This window comes from Bombus vancouverensis, chromosome 17, assembly GCF_051014615.1.
Source record: "Bombus vancouverensis nearcticus chromosome 17, iyBomVanc1_principal, whole genome shotgun sequence".
Lineage (NCBI taxonomy): Eukaryota > Metazoa > Arthropoda > Insecta > Hymenoptera > Apidae > Bombus > Bombus vancouverensis.
Window position 1 is genome coordinate 2351617 of NC_134927.1, and position 6469 is coordinate 2358085.

Here is a 6469-nt window from a genome sequence, read left to right on the forward strand (position 1 = left end):
AATTAACAGTCTCGAGGAAAAGAAGCATTCCAAATACATTTTACGTATTTTCTGCAGAATGCATTAATATTATATATCATAAATGGTGGAATCGTAACATTAAAATTTCTACTGATTAGCGTTCTTCTCTTCCCGCATAATTCAAAAATAGATACAAAGACTATCGTAACTTCTGTATTCTCGAAATTAAAAGAAAATATAACGAATTTAAGGAAAAATGCGTAAATAATTTTTGGATTCCATCACAAATGGATATACTGTGTAATCAAATTAATTAAAACATGATTTTCGTGAATCACTTAAGCACGAATGTAATTTGAATATTGTATATTATTTTAAAGACAATAATAAACCACGATTCGCAAATAAAGGTTAAACTCACGAGAGTTTGTCCTTTGAACGCTACCACTTTTCTGAAAAAGCAGGATTTAAATCAAATAGTCTGGAAGAGTCCCTTGCAATTCTTTAATTCTCATAGAGCTGGCCTAACGAAGAATTTGAGAAAACACAATCTGTACCCGCCACTGGACACGGAACCCTTACTTTACGAACCAGATATTGAAACGCGTTTATTTTCTTAAAAAGTGCACAGTAATTTGCACGTTTAAATTTTCTTCTAACTTAAATTAAACTGTCGTTTAAAATCTCATGCGCCCGGAAAAATAGTAACTGGGGAAAGCTAACGTACCCCTTATGGTACATAATTCTTTATAAGGGGCTTTTTTTGGACTCGATAAAAAAAGAGAGCTGTATGTAAATTATTTAAGAAAGCGGGATAATCTCTAAATCTAAAGTTTCCAATATAATTCATTCTTTGCTCAAACTACTGGAAAATTTCGTCCGTTGTATGCATATGCGACAACACGTCCTTGCGTGTAACGAATTTGCATGTTTCATCAATCAATGGAATTTTCATACCACTTGATTGAAGAACTGCTCGCTCGACGGATTTCTGACATGTTTCAGATGCATCGTATTCACCGGAGGTTATAAAATCATGAGGTTGTATATTAAGATAGGAATTTGTTTTATTTCCGTCGAGCATTTCCATTCGCGTATTTATTAAAATATATTCATCGCAAGAACAAAAGGTTAAAATTCCATTAAACTTTTCGTTCATTTTAATCTCATTTCTTCGCTATTAATTTGTTTATAGATTGCTTGTAGATTGACAAGATATATTCACATATTACGTGTATTCGATTTTATATATTTCAAGAGAATCAATCAAGTGATTTTTTCGGATTCACGTTAATTACGTCACTCGCATTATCTAACGATCTATCATCGCTATCATTATTAACAGTATACAAGGTGTAACAGGACACGTGAGATACATTTTGGGAGTTGATTGTACACCCAAAAAGAATGAAGAAGGCTCATATAAACACATGCTCTATTTGTTTTCGCTTATGAGATACATCGAATTTTGCAAGCAGAGCAAACCTATTAAAAATGTTGAAATACTAAGGTTCAAAATAGGACAAGATTATAAAGAAATTCGGCGAACACCAGGAATTGTTCGAGTGTCAACCGGGTCCATAAAAAGACGTCTACAGGTTGGCCTTGAAATGAAAGGTGGTCATTTTGAGCATCTTCGCGAAATGAAAACGGAAAATTCGTTATACCTTCCAAACGAACACAGATACAGCATGTGTTTATGTGAATCTTTTTCATTGCTTTTAAGAGTACCATCGTCTCTCGAAGTGGATCTCACGTGTGTCTCGCGCATTGCACATATGTCTGACAACGTACTTATGTACACACCTTTCTTCGTTATTCGTTTTATACGTTTTTTACGATATTCAAGTTATCTTAACAGTAGAAACAGAAAGTCATTGTAAACTTTGTAAATATTTGCAAAGCATCACGCTTTTAGTAATTGTTTGAGAGGAATAAAAGCTATAGAAATATTTTAACAGATAAAAATCAAGTCTGCGGTCTTAAATCACTTGCATAATAACGTTAAAAATTGGATATGTATGACATGTATAGGGTGTGAAGGAAGTAAGTGTAAATAAGATAGTATGATTCTACAGTACCGGATGGGTGGAGAAAAACGCTTCTAAAAAAACCATAGGCTGCAAATGATTCCTTCTCCCGGTCAACAACGTCAAAGTTTTAATAATTCGTTAACTGGCTTTATTGGCATAAAAATATTTATTTGCATTTACTTTTCGTGGGAAAATAACGCGCTATCGACGAAGCAGTAGGAAATTACAGATATATCAGAATACTGAAATAATGGAAGACCTTTACGTGCAGAAAAGGTTGCGTGATAATATGATTTTCAGCGACTAAATTAGTAATTTCGTGATCAAGAATTAATATTGCGACATTTAAATCCATATCAAAGATTAAATCGGCCCCACATTCCTAAAGAAGATTAATTATTGCCATTCCTCGTGCGCATTTACTAATGAATTTACATAGAATAGGTGACATCGAATCCATCATACGACAATGTGGCGAATACGAGAGCGAACTTACATTTTTACAACATTCGCCGCGTTTAAACACTCCAAATAGATATGTCACTCGGCGGGATTTTTCCCGTTGAATGATACTTATGCTGCAACTATGCTTTTTCGACCGTGTTACGAATGCAGTAGCATCCTCGATCAACAAACGCCAGAATTTCATTTCGTGCTCGCGGTAAAGCGTACGCAATAATTCGAGGCATTTAATCAAGAATGGGTAGCAATTATGTGCCTACATCGATAACAAGTGCGTATATTTGCGACTTTTAGATTCGTGACTCTATAGCAAATTACACCAAGTTAAAGCACACGTGTCTACTCTATCTATTCCACGCATGATTGCTCACACTCCGACTCATAGTCGATCGGTTCGCCAATTTTTCAATGAAACGTTTATATTATCGTGAACAGGATGAATCGCTTCCCATGGACCACCTCGCTTTGCAGATTCGGCACTGCTCCACTTCTTTCTTCGCAGAGTGAAAGATATCGTTCAGTAGCTTAAAATTTAGTTAAAACAGTAGTGTCAAATTTAATATACTTTTTGTCGCCTACGAGCAAAAATAAATATGCGTTTCTTTTACGATTACAGATATCTATGAGAATAATCGTTGATGGAAAAGAAGCCTGAGCGAAGAATTATATGTAAATTTGCAAACAAAAAATTTAATTCATTAATTCATTAATGTTGATTCATTGTGAATTAAAAATCAGTTTGAAAATTACTAAAACTTTAACATCGTTGACCGGCAGAAGGGATCATTTGCGACCCATGGTGCCTTTCAGACTGTTGTTTCTCGCGATGAGCACAGTATGCTATAATAAAAAAGATTAAACTTTGATTTTGAAATGAATTGAATTTGATGTAGGATCCTCTTTAAACTTACTTTCTTCGCACCCTGTGCATGACACGTCGGTAGATAATGGCCGGTAGAGTGAAGTTACGTCCACGCAACAGCAATCACCAAAGTATAACTTATACCACATTAATATAGATTTATAGGGAGTAGCGTTATGTGAGAAATGAGAACAGCGCGTAATTGCAGGAGTGTGAATATGAAAAGGCGATTAAGTGTTAGAAATAGACAAGAGAAGCTCTGAAGCTGGTTCAAAGACAGACGGGAGAAATTCTAGACAGGGGGAGACAAAGACACGGAGTAGCGAAATGAGAGAGGACAGGTGGAAGGTAGAAAGACACCTAGTAGAAGCTAAAAGACAAAGGGATTTGAGGTTAGAGCGAAAACTCGGATCTACTGGATGACGATCGTGTGGGTCACAGGAAGCAGCGACACCTGTCGAGGGAAAACAGGGCTGCTGGATCGCGGTTCATCGTATCAGTACCCTTCGACACTTGATGGACACGCAAGAAATCAAAGAACCAAAAGCAACAGAAAGCGCTAGGTGAGAGCAGAAGGACTAATGAGCAAAATAAAAGATTCAAAAAGGAGAGGAAGATCGACCTCGACGGAACAGGATAGGACGGTACAGTGTCAAAGGCGAATGCTCATTAATTGAAGCCTTTAAAGGAAAAGGGAAAGAGGACGAAGACCGGGAAAGAGACAAAGCAGGAAAAGAGAACTTGAAAAAACCGCAAATGACAAGAAAGAAAGACAGATCACCACCAATGAAAAAACAGGAAAAGGGAGGGGGCGGAAAGCAAAAACGGCGGAAAACAAAGGCAGGAACCAGGGAAATTTGGAAATGGAGAAATTGGGCAAATTAAGGGGAATCATTTTAACGATAGAAACGGATGTAGAAGAATAGACATTTACACAAGCGACCAACCACATCGACGTTTTAAATTCAATGGCACTCTGAAGTAGAAGCCTCTGTACTAGCGCGAGAGTCAAACAAGGAATCTGTTTCACTTTTGCAAAGCACACACTAGGGACTTGGTAGTCGTCCGGGTTCGAACCAATTTCCTCTTTCAGATAATCGCACGTGTCGTTTAAAGAACGCAGCGATTCGAATTGTAGGTTAAGATTAAGTTTCATTCAGATTATTTATGAGCCTCGTCATTTTTCGACTGCTAAATCAAACAATTTTTTCAACGTAATAATAGAGTTGCACCCTTTTTGTGTTTCGAACTATCGAAGTTTTTTTCCGAATGCCACGATTGCTTCGCCATAAAAAACCACCTCTCTATTACCACTTTTGTTCGCTGTTTTCATTTGCATAATATCGTCATTGTTATCGTCTTTGTCGCAATGAAGCCATTTCATTACATTAGCATATTGAAGGTTTTTCTAGTGTTGCCAGCATCTACGGAATCTACGTGCTTTGGACAATTTTCAATATCATGTTTTTGTTTCTTAATATCTGTAAAAATGTGTGTTTTTGCTAATTCTATTGCACTTACAACACTTTCTAATTATGTCACGTTTGGTTTCGATGGTTAGAACGCTATTAGTTTCATACTAAATTCTTACAATCAGAATTCACTCAATCGAATGAAGGGGAGAATCTATCAATTCATTATTAATGATCAACTCATGACTTACAGTTGGGATCTAAAAATGTCACAATTGGAACTTTGTCTACTCGTTTGAATAGCCTCAACGGTCACTGTCCACATCCTAATGTTTAAATAATTAAGGTTGAAACAAATATTTAAATAAATAAATGTTGAATGCGATTTTTGAAAATATGCACTTTCATCCAACATATATAAAATACGTACAAACGTATTGGATAAAAGTCCAGAACTTTTTAGTAAGAAAGAGCAAGACCAGATTTAGAATTGGTCATACTAACCTGACACGCTCTCGTCTTATAACTGAAAATGAACCACACAAGTGTAAACACTGTAGCTGTATTTTGTCTGCAGATCATCTTCATAAATCGTAGTAACTTTCCCCAACACAAAACAAAGTTTGATCTTCCAGATGATATTCAAACATGCCTAACTAAATCTCCTTCACTTTCTCAAGGATATTAGTTTGTATCAGCAATTATGACATTGTAGGCTATTAACTTAATTGTAACATACACTATATCCTATTAATTTAAGTTTAGGTTAATTGTACTGCATCTTGCTGTCATTGTATATCGTTGTACTGTATGTGATTTATGTTCAAAATGTATTGATATATACTATTAAGTGAGTTTGTAACTTGTTTTATTATATTTTACATTTTGTTCTTTTTTTGTATATTCTTGTTATGAATTTTATTAATTATGCGACCCTAAATAAAATAAATAACAAGACATCCGTTACTGGAAAATATCATGTTCCGATAATAAAACGTTCGGATATTAATGTTTGGACGAGGGCGCTCTACTGCAGTTTGAACAATTTTTAAATGTACATAATTCGTGTACATTACCTAGTGTTTTTTTCATGAAACTTAATGGTAAAGCTGATAGATAAAAATATTTTCATCGTTTTCAATACTACAAAATGCGTTTAAATGTGATATTTTATTCGAAGGAGTAAATATCGTAATATAAAAGATCCGTTACTTAAAATTATATTTGCGCAATTTTAAACATAAATAAAATTTATATTAAAAATTCCATTACAGTCTATTGATATAATTTTAACTGTTTTACTCGATGCACGAAAAATTGGCATTTTCATTAACAGAGTATAAATAAGGATACCAATGGCTTAATATGAAATAGCAAATGTTTTAATACCGAGTCGGTTATAAAACTGACTTTAATTCTTTACTATTAATAATAATAAATAATAAAACTGATCCAAAACATTGATAATACGAGAGAATAGTAAAAATAGATGTACTGAAATTGAAAGCTGCGCTTAACTTTATGCAACATATCTGCAGGCATTTATCGAGCTTAAAGTGTGCGAAATACACGAGTTTTTTATGCGTATTAACGTATTACAAGTATTATTTGCCAATGTCGATCAACTATTAATCTGCTTAAAATTGGACATCTTTATAAGGAGAATAATTTGTGTACAAAACGTTGATGAAACTTTATTTTTCTAGTTATAAATAATTGAATTTTTCCATGGAAATACT